At 35.0% G+C, this 24,445-nt stretch overlaps 1 protein-coding gene across 1 annotated transcript in view; it reads right to left on the bottom strand.

The window, feature by feature from the left end:
* The window catches only part of CTNNA1 (catenin alpha 1), a 161,714-nt gene that overhangs the window by 78,171 nt on the left and 59,098 nt on the right, over positions 1-24,445 (bottom strand). The gene's annotated exons all lie outside the window — the stretch shown is intronic.

The following is a 24,445-nucleotide window of genomic DNA, read 5'->3' as shown; positions in this document are numbered from 1 at the left end:
GAGACTCAGCCCAAAACTGAAGTGACCTTATGCCTGTCATACAACATAACCTGTCCTTGGACACTAGTACTGGTCAAATAGAGAGAAAAAGGTATGCTTGCCTTTCATTTAGCAGACTGAGGACCAGATAAAGGGGCTCTTTTGAGTTGGTGATGACAGTGACAGGCTAATGATTATCAATCAGATAGAGTTTCATTTCAGGGACTGGAGCAACAGCTCTATCAGTGCAGATAGCAATAGGACATACAATGGGCTATGTTAATTTATATTTCTATTTTTAAGTTAATCATGAAAGGGAAGAAAGTCTCAAAAGCATTTCACTTTAGAAAATTAATACCAAAGCTTATTAGAAAATAATTTATTTTATCTACCACAATCAGTTTAATCTTTTAAAAAATCCTATGTAATAACTACATCTGACTTCTTTATCTCTTACTTTAATTAATTTGCCAGAATACTGCAGCATTCTCAGGTTCCCACTCAAATTTATAAAAAATCTCTACCAGGCTTGCTTAAGAGTGATTTTCCTTTCTTTCTTTAAATATATCTAACCAGCTGGGTACTCAATCCTCCCTTACAGAAACAAAATGTACTACAATTATCTTTATAAAAGAGATAGAAAAAACCATAAATGAAAAATCAGATGGCCTAAAATGTCTCTGAAGCAGTGGTTTCATCTTCTTGCTTCACATGACCATCCACTATAAACACTTCTAAGGGATAGCAGCAGTAATTGATTAACTGAAATTTCATAATTCTTTTCTCTTCCTGAAGTAGGTATTAAAGAGCTGTGGAAACCATCTAAAGGGAAAGAAAAAATAAAAGAGCAAGGACCTCAAACCAATTACCTGAACCACCCTCTATAAATAGAAATAACTGTAAATCTCACCCCAACTATTCCCATTAATGCAGGGAGTTGAAGACTACAGACCTCAACTCATGACATTTCTGCACCCCCCAATAGGGAAGTTGGTGTGCAGGGTAAACTAAGAAGAGTCACAGGACATAGTCATCAATGAGTACCCTGGATCAGCATCCCATCCCTCATTCACTCATAAAACTGAATTCAAACTTATACCTAAGTGTTTTTCAAGAACTAACTCAAACCATCCAGTTGTTAAATTTTCATTGTGAGCATTTACCTCTCAGAAATCAGCAAAAGCTACAAATCAGGGCTTGATTTACCACTTTGTTGATTGTGATGGAGAAAATGTTAATGTAGAGTAATTTATTATGCCTATGTTTCCCCTGCCCTGGAGGGCCAGTTGTTAAATCTTTACCAACATACACTTAGTGTTTTCTTTTTGCTTTCCCCCAAAACTACAGGTTTTACAAGTTAAGAAAAAGGAAACAAAACAAAATTAAGGATGTTGTACTCAGATATAGTACCAAGCAGAAAAATTCATCAAGAACATGGAAAAGTGAAAATGTTCCTAGTCCTAACAATATATTCTGTACCCTATTCACGGAGAATTGTCATGTTTTATCCTTAAAGCTTGTTATTTAACTGGGGGAAAAAAACAACTTCCTAGAGCTCAATGTTTTTAAAAAATTCATTTCTACTAAAAATTCTTTGTAGGTCTACCAATTTACTAGAAATTCATGTTATTAAGATCCAACAGAATATATTGAAACAAACTTCATAGAACTATATAATATAGAAAAAATATAAATAAAACATAATCCTTTCAAGTAACTCTATGTGCCAGGCCCTAAACACTGGGCATATATGCTTAAGTTATTTTAAGAAAGAGTACATTAATGTAGACCACCCAAAGGAAATGCTTACTAACTTAGCCATTGGGTTTAAACTGCTGATGGAGATTCAAGTTGTTATGTCAAAATACTTCTCTCATTACTCACAGAATTAGAAAAAAATAACAAATATCTACTAAAGGAAGATGTGAAAAATGTGTAATTTTAATAATCTTTAGAATCTAAGAATCTTATTGACCTGATATAGCAATAAAGTAAAAAATAGAATCAGACCTAGATTTAAGAGACATGGTTTCAATTTTCATCTCAGAGAGTTATTAGCTGTGTGATTATGGGCAAGTCATTTAATTGTTCAAAGCTGCCATTTTCTCATCAGCAAAGCAGAGACAGTAATACTAGTAGTACCTACACAGTACAAGGTTGTTGTGAAGAAAGTTATTTTGCAAACCTGTAAACACCACGTAAATATGAGCCATTATAACATCTAAAAGCCATTTTGTTACTTGTAAGTATGCTCCTCATTTTCTAGTGTCTCTTCTCTAACTAAGTGAACACAGTAGGACCCATAATGTGGATATAATTAGCCAGAGCTCTAACCGGGCCCTGACAGGTTGGCTTTACTTTTCACATCTACTACTCATATAATGCTGGCTATATTATCTAGCAGTCAAGTAATTTGCTTTTAAAAGAATGTAATATAATAAGTGTCATTATTCTGGTTCAATTCTAAGAGTCCAAGGCTAAATTTTTAGATTTTCAGAATCACTACTCTTAAAATCTTCGAGTGACTTATTCAAAATTAGGCTATCCCTGTCAAATAAATATAAATCATAAAATTATATGTTCTATCTAGTATCTAAGACAGAATTTTTTTTTTCAAGGGTGGGAGGGTAGGGTGGGGTTGGAATCTGAAAAACTGTTAGAGCAAGAAAATCTTTAGGCATGCTATTCTGTGGACAACTGAAAAAGTTTTTTTTTTTTTAACTTTCTGCTTCATGGACACATCAAATCTCCTACTGTTGTCTCCCCCCCAAAAAAAACATATTTAAGTACCTGTTTTCCCTACTTCCCCATATGCCCTAAGGTCACACATAAGAACCATTCTTACTAGTGGAAGAAATCGGTAACAGACTAGATGGGTTTGATCAATGAATACTTGCCTTCAAAAGAAATACAATTTAAAACAAATTATATTCCCAAACTTTTGGTGAAAATGCAGATTATATGAGAACTGATCCATTTGATGACAACTAAAGTAGAATCACTTTGTCAAAATCAGATACTCTTTGGCTGATGAGGGCTAGACTGCAAATTTTAGAGAATATATATATATATATATATATATATATATATATATATATATATTTTTTTAAAGACACAGTGCTATCAACTCCTCAAAAAGGCTGCAATAAATTATTAGCAAGTTGTGGTGTTATGCTATGTAAGAGCTTGCCTGCCAGGATACAATCCAAGAACAGGAAATTACTTTCTCTGAACCCCAAAACCCATAAACAAGAATACTGCATCCACAAGAAAAATATATATATATTGTAAATGTTCCAAGAAGATTAGTTCTTGAGACACAAAGGATTAATCCAAGAATATTCCTGATATGTAGCTTTCCAGGAGTAGCTTTGGACTTGTCTTAGTAAATATCTGTAGAGAACTAGGCTAGATTTTTACCTAACACAAAATTTAGGCTTCATTTGGTTCCCAAATTGATAGAAAGATACTATGTGCGTCGTGCATTATGCATCAATGTCCATTTCTGGGGGTGGAGGGTGAAGTGGGGGGAACTGGAGGAAGAGAGGAAGGAGAGCTGTTTATGTTTCAAGCAACAGAAGAACAAATAACACATCAGGAGTGATCACAGAATTATACATCTAAAGAAGAGAGATTTCAGAGGTCATATAATCAAGCCAACTCGTATTACAGAAAATGAAACAAGAGAGCCAGGGAGGTTAAATGACTTGAATGAGGTTGCCCAGGCAGTATGTGAGCTATCAGTTAGGACTGAAACCTGGTCCTCTGCCTTTAAAGCCCCTAGCTCACTCTTTCCATTGTACCATGAATGATCTTTGTCACAATGCAATTTTGGTTTTCTCTCTGATCAATATGCTTATTTTCTCTTAATTTAAAAAAAAGTTGGGAAAACAGTAACAAATTTGGTTTTCCTCCAATTTGTGAAGTGGAAGAACACCACCTTTCCTTTTGGATATTCTCTCCAGGCCAACATGTAATACACACTACTTCCCAAAAGCACACTCCAAGGTCCAACATCTAGGGTCTATTTTATTATTATGTTAAAACTTCCAGCCTAAGATTTATATATTACTGTAACTGAAGGTTTAATAACAAATTGTTCCAACTTCTTACCACTAGATGCAGCATTCCTAAGAGCTGACAAACATCACAGGGCATGATAAAACTACCATACAAATAATTTATGCTCAGCTTTAGGTGTGAATGCTACTATATGTAGATTGCAAAGAACAAGACAAATTGTCTCAAGGATTGCCTAAGATCTACTTTACCCTTTCAAATAATTAAATATCCTAACTTATTTTTTAAAATGTGCAAAAGTTGGGTTTCTACCACCCCACAATACTTGGATCTTTTATGTTTCTTCTTGTAGCATATTCAACCTTGACACATACTAAAAAAAAGTCAAGAGGATTGGTTATAATAGCAAGGCTATTGCACATGGCAAGTTATATAACATTTATCTCCTTTTTCAATACTGGGCTGTCAATATAAAAAGTCAGTCTATGAAATTAGTAATCTTATAGACTACTAACTTGTTGACTTTGATAATCTGAAATAATATGCTAAAGTTTGTTCTGATCCAGAGAAAAACAATCATTTTAAGTTTTATTGAAATCCCAATTTAAAATTTTTGCTGACAATATTTGGGTGGGGAGGCTTGAATGAACATTACTTTTTCTTCTGGACCAGATTTAAATCCCACAAACAAAATTTATCAAATAGCTTATCAAAACCACTACTGAGAATGTGAGAATTACACATATCTGGCATTTGAAGATTAATTTTAAAAGATTCCTTTGATAGTAATTAATAAGTGTCTGAATACATAAGAACAATTTGAAAGAATGTGACATCAAAACAATACTTTATTTACTAAGTATCCACACACACACACAGATTTAAGAAATATATTGCTATTTGCTAGAAAGTGATTATCAGTATACCACCCACACTAGCAACTGGCAAAAAAGAGGGTGATTAAGCTGAAGGGGAAAAAACATGCTGTTCATGTTCCATAACAAAAAAGCTAAAGGGTCTGCAAAAAGAATCCACAATCACTAAAAGTACATTGTACTTCCAATATTCAACAAATTAGCCCTCAGGTAGAGTGAGATTATTGTTTGTAATTTCAAAAGTTTTTCAATGAATCAACAAAGTGTGTATTTAACACTATAGTGGGTGCTATAAGCACTATAAGCCATAGGGGAAAATATTTTTAAAGGAATGAAGACATGTGCCCTGCTCCCAAGGAGCTTACAATCTGAAAAGGAATTGATATACCTGCAACAATTACCAAATACAAAATCACATATAAGCAAACACTAAATAGCGTAACACTGAATACTGCTACTGAATCTGAGAAAAGGAATAGATCAAAGTAGAATTTGGGATGGTTCTTAAAGGATAGATAGGTAGGATTTAGACAGAATATACCAGGAATAATAATGATAAAAGAACAGCACTTATATTGCTCTTCAAGGCTGGCTGAATACTTTACCAACATCATAACAGGTTATTCTCACAGCAATCCTAGGAGTATTTGCTATTGTTACCCTGATTTTACATAGGAGAGAAACAAAGAAGACAGAGGTTAAATGACTTGCCTAGGGTCACACAGCTATTAAATTTCTTAGACTACATTTCAACTCATGTCTTCCTGACCCCAGATACAGGGATCTATCCCCTAAGGAAAAACAACTTACTGAGGAGTAAGAAGGCAAGAAGTAGAATGACTAAAGAGGGGTCCGAGTGTGAAAGGTCTTAAAAGTCAAAAAGAAAAGTCTCCCCCTTCAATGTGGTTCACAACAAGAAGTAACATATGGGCAAAAAAAAGGGGTAGTATAAAAGCTGAGTTTTAGGAAAATCAGTCTGGCAGATTTCCAAGTTTTATACAACAAAATAGATAACTATTACTCATTCTCACCAATAGAAAACAGCCTTTGGGGAAAGTGCAGCTTGAGGAGAGCTTGAAGCCAGCAAGAAGTAAACTAGTAAGTCTTTTAATGACAAGTGGGAACTAGGAAGAGAAAACAGTTCACATGAAGAGGCATACCTCTTTAGTTATTACTCAACAATACTTAGATGATTATCACAAAAGACCAGAGAAACACCCCATACTCTAGGACAGGGGGAGAAAAGGAAAAGATGGCAGAGAATAAACACAACAGGGCAAAAATGGATACAAAATATTTATTAGAAATCTCCAGTTTTAGAGAGAAAATAAAATCAACCAATAAGCATTTAAGTACTTAACTGTGTACATTTTCCATCACCTTCCAGTGTCTGGGTGCTAGAAGAGTAACCAACTTCCCCTCTGATTTCCCATTCTTATTTACTATGGCATGTAAAATCATCATTAAAGATTTCCACCTCTCTTTTATGGAAAGAAAAGGCAAAGTTGAGTTCACCTTTATTAAATATAAGGGGGTATATAAAAGGCTGGAGAGGAGAGGCCAAAAAGGGAAGCTCTTCTTCTCAAACAATCCAACAGGCTTCCTAGAGATGAAATAATTGTTGCATACAATATGAACATTTTAAGACCAACTGTATCTTTTAGCTTTAAATAATATTGCCCCCCCCAGCACAATTAGGGGGAAAAGTTCTTCAACTTTAATCATTTCTGGCTCCTTGATGCAACAGTACAGAGTAGTGACAGCATGTTAATTTTATTCACTTACATACTACAAAAGGACCTTATTACAAGGTTTAATTTGTTACTTTTCTGTGTAAGAGATTAATTAATGGCTTCACTGTTTGAAACTTGAGTAGAACTGCTGTGTTTTTGTTAAAAGCTATATAACGGGACTGCCAAATACAATTTTAATCAAAATCCAAAAGCTATAACTACCTAACATTTTAATAATAGGAGGTGGAAGTAATGAAAAATAGCATCTTACAGGTTACATTTTGATGACTTTCACAAAACATCAGAAACACTCCATGACCTGGAATAAATCACTCCCATAATGTAATACCTTATCTTCAATTAGAAAGTCTCTTTAAAGGGAAAAACAAAACAAAAAAAAACAGCATTCACCCAATATTTCCATGTTTTCTTTACAATGAAAAAGAACTGCAAACTCATTTTTCTTATCATTTTTCCATATACAGTTAGGGTAGCTAGGAGCCTGAAAGATGAATGTTTGTAACATTTTAGACAATATGTTTCTATTTCCCCTCCCCTTTCAACCTTCATGCACTCCCTTGCCATCCTTTTCCTAACCTCTGGAAACCACAATTTCCTCCAAAGTTCTCTGCAAAGGATGGGACCATTCCCATGAGAGGAAGGGAATGGATAGATAGGGTGGTAGTCCACCCCAATAAGCAAATGACTTCCCAATTTCCTTCCTGGGGCATGACAACTGGTTTCCTTCCTAATTTCTAAATGGTAAGCTTCCAGAGCTTTCCCATAGACCTCAGGAACACTTTGACTATACCTTTCCTGTGTATTATTTTATATTCTATTTTATTTGTATGTGTTGTGTTCCCTGCTATACTGTAATCTTGGTGAAATAACAAACAGCTCAACTGAAGCTATTCTTTCTGAGACCAAATCTAAAGAACTTTCTTGACCATTTCGGTCTGACATGTGACTACCCTTTCTTCCATGGATTTTCCTCATGCTCATTTCTCTGTGTTCTTTTACTAGTCATCTCACTGCTTCTCAGACTGGGTGATCTTATTACTCCCAGAGTTTAATGATGATCTCTTTACAGAGGATTTCTAAAGCCAAATGGATGTCCCAATTCAAACTGAACATACACAACACAGGACTTAATCTTTGCTATCAAATCCACTGCTCCTCTAGATGTTTATATTTCTGAGAGTACCACTTTCATCCTTGGCACCCAAGTACATAATCTGTCCTTAAATCTACCCTCCCTCCTTCACCATCCACTAACCACAATCCACTGTTGAGTCTTTCAGTCATACCTGCCCTAAACTCTCTTCTACCCTCCCTTTCCAGTATGCCTTTAGCAATTTCCTCTACTGTCACCACACACCCCTTCATCATACCGTGTTTCCCCGATAATAAGACCTATCCCGAAAATAAGCCAGCCCCGTACTGTGTAAGATTCCTCTAAAATAAGCCCTATTGAGATTGCTACTGTAGTGAAGGTGATCCCCTGTGCTACACGCTACATTACGGTACCCTCTGTATGCACCATTCTCTCCCCCCCCCCCCCCGGAAATGCACGCCGCGCTCCGAGCTGCATCCAATCAGAGCTGCAGCAGTGAGAGCGTCATCCTGTTCTTCCCCAGTGATTTGCTTGCTGGTACATTTTTTTGTTCACATTTACCTGTTTATTAAAATTGCTGTCAATGTTCATTAAAATAAGCCCTCCCCTGAAAATAAGCCCTCTGGTGTTTTTCTGTCCAAAAAATTAATAAGACAGTGTCTTATTATCGGGGAAACACGGGTAGCACTCAAGCGCCTGTTCTCTCTCTCTCTCTCTCTCTCTCTCTCTCTCTCTCTCTCTCTCTCTTCAGCATTCGGCAATAACCCTCTTTCTTCCCTTTAAGGTTCATTCCATCAGGTCTAAATCCTTATTATGGTCATTTACAGACCCTCCTCCCCCTTTCCTAAGAAGTTCAGCATCTGGCTCACATTTTTCTTCTCGACACACTCTCTCCTTTAAATACTCTGGTTTCCCAATTTCCAAGACTTTCATGCCTAGTACACCCCAACAACACTAGTAGAGTTAACAGTTAAAGTCTGGCTTAGTCCTATGTACATAGTAGATTGCTTATTCTTTCTAAATATCTACTGAATCATTTAGGCAATTCAGTTTTGCAAATGTATTAAAACTTACAAGGTACAGGAGATACAAAGACCCAAAAAAAAAAAAAAAAACATTCTACTGGAGAAAACTACATGGACACAAGTAAGCAAACTTCATCCATAGTCAGGAAAAACATTACTTAGAACCGGTTTAAAAAAAAAAAAACCAAACTAAAGAATTCCTGAGGTACTCAAAACAGAAATTTCTCTACTTTTTTGCTAGCTTGTTTTAAATATAATGCAGGCGCAAGACAAAAGGAGAGTAAAGATAAACTACAGTGTCTCAACTACCAAAGAGAACTTTAAAAATTCTCTGTCAACCACTACATAGAATAGGATAATAAGTAGAAGAACCTTTAGAAATTCAGTCCAACCTACATTTTATTCTTCCAAGTAATTTCTAGCAACTGAACTCCAATTGTAGTTTTAGCTGTTGTCAATAGTGACCAGACATTTTCAAAGTCAAAGAAATGTCTAACCAAAAAAGGTGCATAAAAAAATTCAGAAGACATTTCAAGATTAAATTTGTGTTGCATTTTCCAGTGCTACTATTAAAGGACTGTGAATTTCTGAGGAATTTTATGCAGCTATAGTAGATATGCACATTGTTATATACACATACATCTAAGCACAGGCAGAAAGTACTGGCAGGTTAAGGCACAACAAATTCCAAGGAAAAGATTGTGGGCTCAATACCTTTGTATAGTAGTTAGTCAGCACTGTTCTATATAAAGTCCAAATGAATCCTAACTAGCTATATTGAAAATATATACCCTTAATTACCATTTCAAGAAAAAACACTCCCAAGGTATGTCCCACAGATACAGAACCAGTGGGGTAATCTTTGTAGGATAGTTTTGTATTTTTGTATTTGAAGGATATAATAATATATACACCACTGTTTTCATTTTCATTTACTACTCCTCGGACATGTAAAAGGACAGAGAAATGTGACACTAAACTACTTGCAGAAATTTTCACCAGTCCTATTATCAGACGAAATAACTTCTAAGTTTGGGGGTAGTAATTTTAAAGTCTTTCATTCTATTTTTACCATACTATTCCATTTCTAAATTATACCTAGATGGAAATTTTTGTCTCTTTTCTTTATTCCTCTACCCTCTTTTCCTTTCCAGCAGTTACTCTATTTTCATTTTTCTTTCTCAGGAGCCATACTTTCATTTAATTATTCAAATTTTAAAAAACTATTTAAGAAGTATGTATACTCAGCTGTAGAAAGATGTGGAAGTTAGAAATGATGAAAACATACAGATCGATAAATAAAGAGGCTCTACTTTATTAAGGAAAGACAACCAAGTATTCAGACCCATCTCTCAAAGATATTTTCATTCTGATTCTCCAAAAGAATTCCAAGTCCATTGTGACTTGGATAGCAAAGGAACCACACTTAAACAAGCTTATGTTCAAATGCTTATGTAAAGACATGTAAATTTTGCAAATGGAGCTAAAAGCAAAAGTAAAATAAATGTTCTTAGTTAAAACACAGATCTGAAAAAGCCTGAACATGTGAAATCAATAGGAAAGTGTGAAAGTTCTACCACAGTTCTACCATTTCTATTCAAGACAACTCAACCCATCTTATAAAAGGTTCATTTTAAAAACTCATGCCATTTAGAGAAAATGACTCTATCTTGAAAAACCAAATTTTAAAGTCAAATAAGCTGTAAGTCCAAAGTTTTACAGATTAGTATCTTGCATTTACCAGTGAAAAAATTCTTAAGGAGTTAGCCGCTTTAGTACATGCCAATATATGTGAATATATTCCACTTTAAATTTTTAAAATAGCAATTGTCAATGCCAGTTATGTTTTAAATAATTGTCTCTTCATTCTTAGCACTCATTGACATATTTACATTTTCAAAATATATCCCTTATTTAGGAACATATTCACAAAATGCTTAGATATCAAGTACTTTTGATGTGATTTTGGATTGAGGGATTCAATTTCCTGCATGAAAACTAAAAATTAACAGGTTCCTTGCACCCAAAACAGCAACTATTAGCCCTAGCTAATTTCTTATTTACTATATAACTAACTGAATATAATTTGATACCCAATGCAAGAAATTGTCTTATTTATGATTAACCAGCTCAAGGATCAAAAGAAAAAACTAAATCCTATAGTACTGAAATTCAAGTAGGTTGAAAGCAATTTTAAATACATCAAGGCCTTACTTTATAAATTTATAATAGGGAGACAACAGACACCACAGGAAGGGGTCTATACAGTTCTTTAAAACCTTTAAATGGCACGAGAAAAACAAATATGGAAACCTTAACATACATAGAAGACAGTAGGTACCTGAAGAAGAAAAAAGAAAAAAAACAGCATTATGTAAGTTTGCAAAGAATATTACAAATATCTCATTTTATCCTCACAATAAATGTGTGTATAGGGGGGAAGGAGGGTAGGAGCTATTATTACCCCTGTCTTATAGATGAAGAAACTGAGGCAAACAGAAGTTGAGTAACTTGCCCAAAGTCACATAGCTTGTAAATGTCTGAGACTGAATTTGAATTCAAGGCTTCCTGACTCCTGGCCCAGTGTTCTGTCCACTGTACAACCTTCTATTGTTAAGTCCTTTCAGTCATGTCTGACTCTTCAGACTCCATTTAAGGTTTTCTTGGCAGTGTTTTGACATTTCCTTCTCCAACTCATTTTACAGATGAGGAAACTGGGGCAAACAGGGCTAAATGACTTGCCCAGGGTCACCCAGCTAGTAAGTGTCTGAGGTCAGGGTTGAATTCAAGCAGATAAGTCTTCTTGATTCCAGGCCTGGTACTCACGGGTATTCACTGCACCATTCAGCTGCCTCCTCTGTAGTGCAGAACATTACTCCTGACCTTCCAGTTAAGGGACTGGCTACCTCAAAGAACTGATTAAAGGTAGAAGAAAGGGGACAAATGAAATTATGCATGTGCCTTAAATCAATAGCAATAGAGTTCTTTTGATACTGCATCAGTTAGAATCCCCCCTGAGACAGCAGAACGGGCCCACTTCTTTTGCTAACATAGTTAAACTCAAGTTTTCATCATGAGGGTCAGTAGGACTCCTGAATCCTGTAAAGGAATTAAGCTAAGTCATGGGGGCTCTCAATTTCTTTGCAAGTTTCCCCACATTTTATAATATTTCTGTGGTTCTGTTGCTGTTGTTCTCAGCCAGTATTCCCAGTTGGAAGGGAAGTAGTAGAGGGAAAAAGCAAAAGATGATTCCATAAAAGGAAAACTGAAATGAAGTAACACAGATGAGAAAATTCTCTCTGTTCCCAAATCCAACCTCACCAAAATCCACCAAGCACTCCGGCACATACTTCGCAGGTGGCAAAAAAATTTATAGTTATATCACCGAGAGACAACTTTCTTGGATCAGAAAATTATTTAAGAAAAAGTTTCTGCTTATTTATTCTTCTTTTATTTACCTTAAGAGTAGACATAAAAAAAAATAGATCTTCACAATGACACTGCCAAAAAAAAAATGTATACATATGAAAGGGTCTAAAAATAATGATATATATATATACTCATTGCCACCAAAGCAGGTTTGCTATGAAGAGTTATTTTTAGTAGTATATGGGTAAACCTACATTGACATTCCTCAACTGGGCTCCAAAACTAGAAAGCATGTACTTGGAGAGTTCACAGAAAATAAATGGTCTTCCTAAAGATACAGACAAATAAGAATTTGGGCCACAGGAGTTGACAATAGGAAGGAATACGGTGGTAAAGTAATTAAGAACAAAACCCTCAAAGTTGTTAAAATAAATTTGACTGACTTGAACCACTCAAGATGAGAGGGAAAACTACTACCCAAACTATCAATTACACAGGACTGTTTGTAAGGAAAGTACTTACATATAAAGCTTAAATATGAAATTCTTATTGTGGTTGACAATGAAGGAAAGGTCCAAAAGTTAGCAGGAACAATGTTTGGAAAAAGAAAAGACAAAAATATCCAATAGCCACATTGTAACATTCATAAGGCTTATTATTAATATTAATTAATTCTTGAATGAAAGTGGCCTTACCATAACACAAAACAGATTCTGGCAGAGAACCTAGCCTAAGGTTCCCATCAGACAGTTTAAAAAAAATTTCAACATGAAAGACAAGATATAATGATTATATTTCAGACTTGTGAGATATACAGGTTTTACTGCAATAAAGGACTATCATTAGCTGATGCCAGTGATGTGAAAACAATGACATCAACTATTAAAATGTCTGGGGGTAAAAATACAGAAAAACAAAGAGACATGATATTCATCACCATGATAAGAGAATGTTCAGGAATAAATAAGACAATGCAAAAGTGGGAAGGAATAAATGGTGAGATGAGATTCAAAGGACCATAAAAAAAACCACAAGGCTTAGGGTAAGGATTTACCCAAAATACTCCATAAATAGCAGTAAGTAACAATGACCAAGGCTAAATTCAATAATCAAACAAAGCAAACAATGGATAGCAAGTTCACTTGGTTCATAGGACTAACATAAAAACACAAAAACCCCCAAAAAGTCAATGTTACTCAATGATCTTTCTGTGTCAGATTTCAACTCCTCAGGCATTCTCAAAAACAGGTCCAAGAATAGAGAGTGGTCGCCAAATTAGAGCTTTTTCACATTAAGATGACACTGCTGACTATTAAGCAATAATTTTTTCTCCTCAGAAGAATTTAAGTTTCTTGAAGATAGGTATTTTTATTTTTGTCTTTGTGTGCTAGGGTCATAGCAGGCACTTAATAAATGCTTAGTGAACTGATATGAATGTAAAGAACGGGTTGATAATATGTAAATACTGTCTGCATCTCCATCAATTGATGATACTGGCTAACATATTTGCCTTATTTAATTTAACCAATATTTAAAAATCCATACTACCACAGAACAGTTTAAGTTGTCTCTATCAGTCATATTAATGATGTGAAGAGGATAGACTGATTAGTCTATGTTAGGCAGAAAGAACTTGAACCTTTTTTTTAATATGCTGCAAACTATCTTCAAAATAATTGGTTTCTTTTGTAATTCAATGTATTTTATTTTATATACTTAAAAATCTTATTCTGAGAAGGGGTCTGAGAAGGGGTCTCTAGGCTTCACCAGACTGCGAAAGAGATCAATGACACAAAAAAGGCTCAGAATCCACATTTTTGAGTAAATACTATCCATCATACACTTATCATTTTTATACAAGTCATGGAAGTTACTATTTTTAACAAACAGTATGCATATTCTGTTATACAATGAGCCTGTACGTTTATGAGAAAGGCCAAAAACAGGCTATATCATAGCAGTGTAATATACTCTGCTATGCCTACTATTGTCAAGGAAAAAGGGAAGGCAATAAATATGACTTCCATAAAATAAATGAGAAATCACAAACTACACTGTTGGTTATAGGACTCAAGTAAAAAGCCGGCATCAAAAGCAATAATCAAAGACATCTAAAACTGAGTAGGAAAAAAAGCAATAAAAATATACTACAGAGCTATCTAATCCAAGAACTAAATTGGTAGAATTAGAATTGACTCTCAGAGAATACCCTCCCCCATGCCACATGGAATTAACTAAAAAGAAGTGAGCCAGACTCAAGCAAAATGTGTATTTTAATCGTAAAGAGAACATATTATGAATCTGGGAATAAGGCCACCAACTTCAGGCTAGACAGCTCAGACAAATGGATAGTAATAAAACAACCCCTGCAACACAGTCAGAAGGGACACACTTGCTAAGCAAAAGGAAATTAATATAGTCTTTACTCATTACTACCAGAATGCACATTAAAAAGAGTCACAACTCTCCAAATTTGACTATAGCTGAAGGGGAGGAAGGTAGAAAGAGGAAAATGAACTGCTTTCACTCAGCAAAACTAGAAATGGAGCTACCAAAGTTTCTTAAAGTCTGGAAAGCAAAAACGTGGCTGACTGCCCAAGGTAACAAACAGCTAAGCCCTAGTAACCCCAGATCCACCCCAAATATGCAGGACAAGTAAGTACAGTTGGTGGCATGTGTAAAGAAGTAAAGGAATGTTGTCTCCTAGGAGAAAGAAAATGGTGTGACTAGGGAATGATATAAATATAAACAAACTAGAACTATCAGACAACTTTTAGGCCATAGTAAAAGGTCTCCTGAGTAACTAAGCTCCCAAATGAAATAGGCTTTATAACCCAAGAAGCAAGATCATTTTCATCCCAGTTGGGCACAGGGAAATTTAGAAAGAACACAACAGCAATTTCATTTGCTGCAAGAATATGGGGTGATAATAATAAGTGTTCTACTACCATCCACGTTACTCACAATTTCCCAGGGATATACTACACTATACAATCACTGCCACCCCTAACATCCACATCTTTCATACTAAACCCTAATATAAAAAAATGTGAAATCTATCCTATACATTTCCACCAATTCACTAACATACTAAGGCCTGTGAAATAACAACTCTCCCTGCTTCCCTACATGGCACGGTAAAGACTGATCTCTTCTCCAAGGTACTTCAATGCCACTCCAATTTGTTCCATTTAGAGGCTACATACATTTTCATAACAAAACTAACTGCATGCTTGAGGCACCTCAATTATTACATATAAAAACAAATGTAAAATCTATTGTACTGAAACAAAATAACTAATAGCACTTAGAACCAACTAGTCAACAAGCAGTTACTGTTTACTCTGTGCACTTACAAGCTTAAATACAGAATATGTAATGCTAGAATTAAGTGAGGCAACTGTGACAAAAAGCAACATACAGACAAACTCCAGCACTTCAACAACTTCTTGTTTTGGATTTTGTTCTCTTCCTCTAACCCCCATAGCTATGGGAAAGAAGAAACCTGTATGGGATTCCAATGCTGTAGTTCTAGAGGTTAATGCAGGAGCAAAGTCAGAAGTGACCACATCATACAGTCAAACAAGGGTCTAGGTCAAGGTGCTTTAAATAGGAAATACTATAAAGACCAGAAATTCACCTTTTTGATTGTTTCTTGTCCTCAATCCACCATCTTCTCACCTCAACTCTTTATGGAAAAGATAAAAAGAAAGAGAGCAAAACTACTGGATTTTATCAACTATTCAATTCTACATGAAGGGTTTTAGGAAGTTTTCAAAGAGAAACTCATCTTCAACATTAGCAAAACACAAAGCTAAGGGGCTAAAAGGATCAGCTCTGAGGACAATTTCTAGCACACTCATTTCATCCTAATTTATCAACAATGCTTCAGTTCAGTGTGGAAAGTAGTAAAAATGATGCAGGATGATAAATTATATTCTTTGGTCCTACAGGTAAAATGATCTAAATCATCTAAATCACCCAAATCACCCAAAAAGTTATAAGGATGCTAGTCCCTTGACATTCGTGGGGATTAGGGGTGCAGGACCCACATGAATGTGAAAAACTTCAAATAACTCTAGGCCCCATCCCAAACCTTTATTTATTTATTTTTGGGGAAGGCAATCAAGGTTAAGTGATTTGCCCAGGGTCACACATCTAGTATAAGCATCTGAAGCCACATTTGAACTCAGGTCCTCCAAATCCAGGTTCAATGCTCTATCTGCTGTATCATCGAACTGCTCCTCAAACCTTTATTTTTAATAATTCTAATCACATTTAACACAAAAAAACAAGTCAAAGAATACACTATACCCTTAAAAAAAAATTGTAGTTTCTACTGGAAAGAGGTTAGTATCTCACGTACTATACAGCGTCTTTACAGCCATGGTATATCTGCAGCAACTACTTCACAGAGTTCCTTCTCCTATGAAAAGTATGAGATACAACAATCACACTGGGAGACGACAATCACACTGAATCTGGATGGTAGAGATACAAAAAGAAGTGTGTAGTCTGAAATGTTTGGCAAAATTTCATTATAATAAATTTGCTGCAATTTTCCACAGTATGCCACAAATCTTCAAAAATTCCCATTTAATTATCAATGGCTAGCACACACAACTATCCCAAACCACAAATACTGGAATGACTATGTATATAAAAAATGCTCAAGAGTATGTTAGTCAATTAGCATTTATCTCACACTTGCTGTATGCTGAGCACTGTACTAATTGCTAGGGATACAAAGAAAGCCTAAAGACAGCCTTGCCCTAAAGGATGGAAAACAACATCTAAACAACCAAGAACAAACAAAATACAGTCAGGATAAATTGGAAATAATAAACAGAAAGATGGCATTACAATTAAGGAGGATAAGAGATGAATCCTTTGCATTGGAAAGACTAGCACAGAGTAGATAAATGCACTGATGTATATTAATACATGCTCACCCTTTAAAATGTTTCCCAAAGTCTGCTTTATAGAAGCCATTTAAAGATAACTGTTCCTACTACATCACAGGTTTCAATCTTACCAAGAAAAATATTCTTACAGTCCAGTCCAATATGGTCAAAAAGAAATCTTATATGAGTTGCAGCTGCTTTAAAGTTTGATGTTAAAAGCTATTTTCTAACGATCTCTTCTAAACACTCCACAAAGCAGTTTAAACAAAATTCTAAACTATAAACACTAAGGTCATAATTTTCCACACATTATAAAGCTTATCTGCCAAGATGTAGACTTTTTCTTCCTCCATTTTTAACTTTTAGGTAACTCTTACACAACTTCCTCCTAAAAGCAACATTCATGCATCTTATCATTTTACTCTCAAAGAAATTTCTGAGTTACTCTTATTTGTGAGCAACATATACTAAGATACAGGAGAAGTGTCAACAGGAACTGATAAATCCACACATAAGGATCTCTCATTTAGTTTTAAAATGTGATGTTATCTACCTTTTTTTGAGCCATAAAGTTAAGATTTTTATTTTCTTTCTCTTTTTTTTAAAAAGATGAACTTTTCTAGATGTGAGCAGAAACAGAGAATCCAAGCCCAATAGTCTCAGGCAACCAGATCAGAGACTCTTGTCCCCATTCCTGCTTGAGTCACCTGTGCCAGGCTCTACCTTATAAGTATCGCTGGTTTAAAACTGCTGCTTGCTGCTCATAGGTCTACATTCATTTACTTATTTTGTAAAGTACTTCCCAATCACATTTTAATCTGGTTGAGCCACATGTTTGACACCTTTGAGCTACAGGGCAATCAAATCCTTCCAACATTCTAAACAAATCTTTTTGGAGGAAAGGGTCCCAAACATCTCCAAAACTCTTTCAAAACATTTCACTTCTTGGGGTGGGGCTAGGTGGTGCAGTGAGTAGAGTGCTGGCCCTGGAGTCAGGAGGACCTGAGTTCAAATCCGGCCTCAGACACTTGAAACACTAGTCTTGTGACTTTGGGCCAGTCACTTAACCCCAACTGCCCTCCAAAAAAAAAATTTCACTTCTAAAATATGCATCACTAGAAATTAAAATACAATAAGAATCATTACAAATAAGATCCTATCCTTTGACTTTGTTCCTATTTTAGACTTTTAAAGGTATAAAAATTGGTTCCAGATCAAATAAGATATACCTGTCCAGGACATGTAGAATTTTAAATGTCCTTTCTTCTACCGACTTTAAACACACACCCTAAAACTGTTGATTCACCGGATATTAAGCTGCCAGAGAAAGTAGAATAGTTTAGACATGACATTTCCTTTTGGCAGTCATTAGTCTTTAATGTGTCACTGTTTAGAAGCTAGAGAAAGCAGATTTTCATTCATTTTTGCTTTAAAATTTATTTTCTTAATCATAAGGAAATATATGAAAAAGCTAAACTTATCCTTAGAAAGTTGCCAATCTCATCATCTTAAGGCTTTAAATTAGTGAGATATCAAAACACAGATCTCCAGAGCAAATTATCATGACACTATTTATTTAGGTTATAGACTCTTACTCAGTAAATTCTGGGTAATGACAAATTGGGAGATTGGGAAGAAGGTAAGAGAACAATTTGTGTCGAGGGTCCCACTTTTTATAATGGTTAAGGTTTGCCTTTGATTATACCAAGCCAAATGTGCTTGTCATTCAGTACATGCTATTTATTAAATCCAATCCCTTCACATATCACTTTCTCCCTCTTCTTTTTGCAAAATGCCAAGACATAATGAGATATTTTAAAATATTTAGTACCAAATATTCCCTCCCCTTCCAGGACACTTCTCCTGATTATACAATCTTTGTAAATTTTCCCTTTAATTTTTGTCCAATGAGCTATTAAGTATTAAAGTTGTTATTATTCGAAATGTTATTTTATGCACATTAACATCGTGATTTAGAATTATTCTCAAATTAATCCACGTGTGCTTATCTCTAACACTAAATTTATATCTTCTAATTCCCTGGCAGACCCCAAGTAAGCATAGTACAATATTCTATAGTGGTGCAAGTACAGGTGCCCAATGCAAACCTAATACTTGCTTAAACTGAATACAAATGCCTTAAAGAATGGAAGACATGACTTGTATTTTAGAAAAACAAAAAACGGGGTGGCTAGGTGGGGCAGTGAAAAGAGCACTGGCCCTAGAGTCAGGAGGACCTGAGTTCAAATCCAGCCTCAGACACTTGACACTTAGTAGCCATGTGACCCCGGGCAAGTCACTTGACCCCAACTGCCCTCCCTTTCACCCTCCAAAAAGCAAAAAAAGAAAAACAAAAATCAGGAAAGGGATGAAAAGTCTCTTTAAAAGAAAAGTAGTTTATAACCAAAAAATAAAAAATAAAAAAATCACTTTCCTGTGGCAAGTGAAACATTATCTGTAAATAACCAAAGATGGGCAACTAAGCTCAAGAATGATTAAATGACAGTGACTAGGGGGCGGCTAGGTAGTGCAGTGAACAGAGCACCGTCCCTGGAATCAGGAGGACCTGAGTTCAACTCCAGCCTCAGACACTTGACCCCAAAACTAGCCATGTGACCTTGGGCAAGTCACTTAACCCCAATTGCCTTACCTTCCCCCCTCCAAAGAGAAAAAAAAAAGACAGAGTCCATCCAAAACACAGTGATGCTTTTAAAACCAGACTACCAGACTCTTTAATTATGATCTGTCTCCTTTAGGCCTTCTCCTTTCTCTTCCTCTTCCCCTTCCTCTCCCTCCCCACCCCCCCAATATGAACATAGGTTCAACGATCACTTCTAAACAAATGATTTCCAAATCTAAATATTGGCAGAATCTCTCCCTGGAATTCCAGTCCTTCATCAGCAATGGAACGTCTCCAACTAGATGAACTGTTACAGACACATCAAACTTGCTACACCCAAAATTTATCTTCTCCCATAAAATCACCTTTCCTCAGAACTTTCTATTTCTAGTGATGGTAGCCCCAATTCTCAGTCAACCAAGCTAAACTTTAGAGATAATTTCTTTAAAGGTGCAGCTTGGATGTTCCTCTGGGACGCATACCTTAATCCCCATCAGCTGACAATGTTTGGTTACTCCTCAAATTTTCCTAAAACACTATCTTTAATAATACATATTAATCTTAGTACACATTGTAAGCTTCTTTATGACAGCTAAAATAATTTTTTAGCATTGTATTATCAAGACCTTCTCTAGTACCTTGCATCTAGTAGGAGCTTAATGTTTGTTCAATATTTTCTTAACGTTTTAGGATTATTTATCTTAAATATGGAACACAAACCTCAATAATCCATTTCTATCTCTTCCCTTTTAAAAGATTTTACCCAATAACAATCTATCAATCTTAAAAAGACTGAAAAGCTTAAAGGTAGATTGTCTAACCTTTAACCTTCTTCTATTCTAGATATACACAAAATCTAAGGCATCTGAGGAGTACTGATGTAGCCAGTAAACCCATTTGTCATTTACCCACCAAACCAATGAGAAGCAAAGAGATGCTGCAAAGGAACACTGGCCCTAGAATCAAGAGAACCTGGGTTCAAATCCATCTTCTTGCTCATTCTACCACTTGACCTCTCTGAGTCACATGATTTCTCATCTGTAAAACAGGCTTTTTTCCAGCTCTAACTTTATAATGTTGTGGGGCTGGAGGTGGATTAGAGGAGTTGAGGCACCCCAGGCTTATGAGCAGTGACATGGAGGAAGAAAATGGGTGTTTAAAGAAGACAGCAAATAATTTAATTTGAATGAAGCATAGAAGAAAATTAGTAGGAACCAGTTCAAGACCCATGTCCATCAGAGTAAGCTTTCATTATTACAGAGTGCAAAGAGGCTCGATTCATTCAAATCCCAGCTCACCCACTTATTCTCTCAATCTTATTCATCTGGAAAATGAAGGGATTGAAAGAGATATTCGAAGAGGTTCCTTCTACCTTTAGATTCTTTGACCCTGTTTTATGTAACCAATCAATCTTCTTTCTCAGTTTTATAACAATGACCCTACAAACTCGTAAGTTTTAATTTTCAAACACATTTATACAGAATATAAATAACATCAATACCAAAAGGATTAGAAAAATATTTAATCTTATTTTGAATTGCCTTTAATATAGTACCATAAAAAAAGGGACAGTACTGTATTAATCCATACACTTCATTACACTATACCATAGTTAAGAAACAAGAGTTGATCTAAATAATATAGACAGCAATGGACAACCTATGCAATTACTGCAACCTTAGCTATCAACTTGAATCCAACTTGAAGTTAAATTGAAACTTAGTTTTACCTATTCTTAAAATCTATTAGTTCTGAAAATATAATAATATTCCTTTGGAGAAAAAGAAAAGACTGTTTAACTGATTAATTCAATTTGTTCCCTTAATAATGGAATTTTACTTATCTCATAGAAAGAATAAAATAGCATTTTATCATGCTGCATACACAGGCACTCTTAAGGATCTGTAAGATAGGTCAGTGTTCAGCTCCCCAGAAGCCCAATGGTCAACAATATCTGTTTATATGTATCGGTTTTCAAAACTGTGTAGCTGAATTAACATTATTACTCAAATATTTGTGGCTTGACTTATAATTATTTCAGTCCATTTGGCTTTGGAGCATATTATATCACTTTAATTAAACAGATTAAGATGAGGGTGGTGGAAACAATAAAAGATATGAGTTTTTGCTTTACAGATCAGATCTATGCATCCCCTCATAGTAGAGAAAGGAATTTCCCTAGATAACTGCCCTACAGAGCTAAATTTGAGGATGATTAACAAGTGGTCTCAAATGTAACTAGAAGTTAATCTACACAGGGTTTTTTAGACTAAACCTAATGTTAAATTGTGAAACTCTGGCTATATCTGCAATGATTAGAAAAGCCTTTAGCAGGAAAAATTATGGCACACTATTTCTGACTATCTTAACTTTATTTCTAAAGCAGTTTGCCTAAATCTTTTAGATGCAAAAAACAAGAAAAGAGGGAGAGAAGATCCTCTTTCCCCTTACTCCTAAAACAAACCATTAGGACAAAAGAATTTGCTTTCACACATAAACACTAAGTTATTTTAATGATCTGGATCTTTATAAATAGTCAATCTCCAATTTTGAAGATTTGCTGATTGGAGATGATGACTAGAAAATTGCAACATGGAATCACAAGCACCTTATTTAAAATAAAATAAGCCAAAAACTTTTTACCAATATTGACTCATGGGGAAAAGCTTTATTTTATGGGTCTCCTCACCAAGTCTGTTTTATGACCAGAAGAGATGCTGGTTACAACTTTCAGTGAACAAGACTGAAGAGCATCTAACGAAGAAATATTTCAGAGTAATAAGGAAATATTTTGCTTTGGCAAAGAATGGAACCCTGAAAGGTTACCCACCTGTGGTAAAAAGTAGTTCTGAAGTTCAAATTCAACATTTTATAAAGTAACTATCTCAGAGCTTGGAGAGCTTGTTGACTGGAAGATACATTTCAAACTGATAGTACCATAGTTTAGAAGAAAAATGAATAGTGAGAAAATATAAGTATCAGTTTAAAAAAATTACACTAGCTTTATGTTAAATGTCTAATTATGTCTAATTCTATAGCAACTCATTTGGAGATACAAACTAAGACTAATAAACTTCCAGCTTCACACTACTATTAATGAGCACTTACGAACTTCTAACATGAAAAAAGCCTGGACCTCATTCAAATATCAAGATATAAGTATTATGCTTTTGAACATCCAAGAAAGAGGGATTTCAGCCACATTTAAAACAGGAGCCATAAAACTCTATAGACACCTGACTTAATAGTTCAAAGTACTGACAGTCACAGTGAACTAAAAATCTTTTGACCGGAAAGAAGAACCTTAGAGATAATGATTTACCTTTTAACTTCCAAAAACTGGGTTTCACAAGTTTGCCATCACTATTCATTCTCCAAGGCAATTCTTGCTTCTTTGGGTATACAACATAATTTGGGTAATAGCTTAAAGTAACAACAGAGGAACTGAAACCTTACATATAATGCCTTAGTTGAGACTGTCTTTGGAGTTCTTCCTCTAACAAAAAGCTCATTACTCGGATTGATAGTGTGTCAGAAATTAATATAAAATGTAATGAATGATATGAAACATTAAAATTCCAACTGAAAAACCTCAAGAAGCTAAACGGATTAAGGTTTTTGTTTGTTTAAAACAAACCACCTTCACAACTCAGAAAGGAATTTCTAGTTCTACAAAAGTCTCCTACATTTTTCTAATGTGTGATCAATTCTGACATACTAAAATCCTACTCATCTGCAGACCAACACATCTCTGATCCATCATCTTATCTTTAAAAGCCAACTTTATTATTCCTTCATTAAGCATGTACCAATCTATTTAATTAATAAATAAACATGGCATTTTATGATCATAAAAGATCATGTACTTTCTAACTGCCAAGCCACATGCACAAAATGCTTTTCAATCCTGTTTGTTCTGAAGTTAAATTGTGGTTTGATTCATTAAGGTAGTTTTTTTAAAAACCCACACACACTTCACCATCAATTTAGACGAGGTGTCAAACACATAGTCCCTATTTCAATTGAGTCTGACATTATATCTTCGCTGAAGTTATATTTCTCACATTACAAAGGCAAGAAGTTAATCCTGTATTTACTTAAATTCTTCATCCAATGCAAAATTAATATACAAATATTCCCAAATATAAATCCATGGCCTCTGTCTTCTAGGAACTCTCTTATAAAAGTTCAAATTGGAAAGTCATAAAAGTACCTGAAAATACACCTGTCTATTCACAGAAAGGAAGTACCATTGAGATATACCAGAGGACATCCCAGGATTTTAATGAAATTTAAATTTACAGCCAATTTTACAATAAACCAGTCCCTTATATAGCATAGAAGATGCACAATTATACACAATTTCTGTAACATTTGGGCATTAAGAAATAGTCCAAGGCAAGGAATTTAAAGAGTTTCCTTGCTCTTTTTTCATATTACGTGATAACACTGGATGATTATGTGACAATACTGGATGACAATCTAAAGCATTTTCATCCAGTATGAAAGTATTTGGTTTCAGAATCAATGAAATTCTAGCACCCCAAAAACTGAATAATGAAGCCTTATTAATAAAATGTCACACTATAGGTTGGGTTTGATTAGTCCAAGTTGTCTACAGTTTCAAATGAAACATATTTTCTCATTCATTTACCAGAAAAAGTGTTAAAGACTGATGGCTTGCATTATGGCAGAGCTGGGCCTGAAAGTCCTAAATGGACAGCCTTGGCTGATTGGCCTCTGGCTAACTATGAGAGGCTCTGCATGTGCTAGTTCATGCATAAGCAATAGGAAACATTGAGCCTG

Source organism: Petaurus breviceps, unplaced genomic scaffold, assembly GCF_028583685.1.
Source record: "Petaurus breviceps papuanus isolate PSGF00001 unplaced genomic scaffold, PetGlider_PUasm1.0 685, whole genome shotgun sequence".
NCBI classification, from domain to species: domain Eukaryota; kingdom Metazoa; phylum Chordata; class Mammalia; order Diprotodontia; family Petauridae; genus Petaurus; species Petaurus breviceps.
Note: the sequence above shows the minus strand (reverse complement) of the source record. Positions and strands in the feature narration are given on the sequence as shown.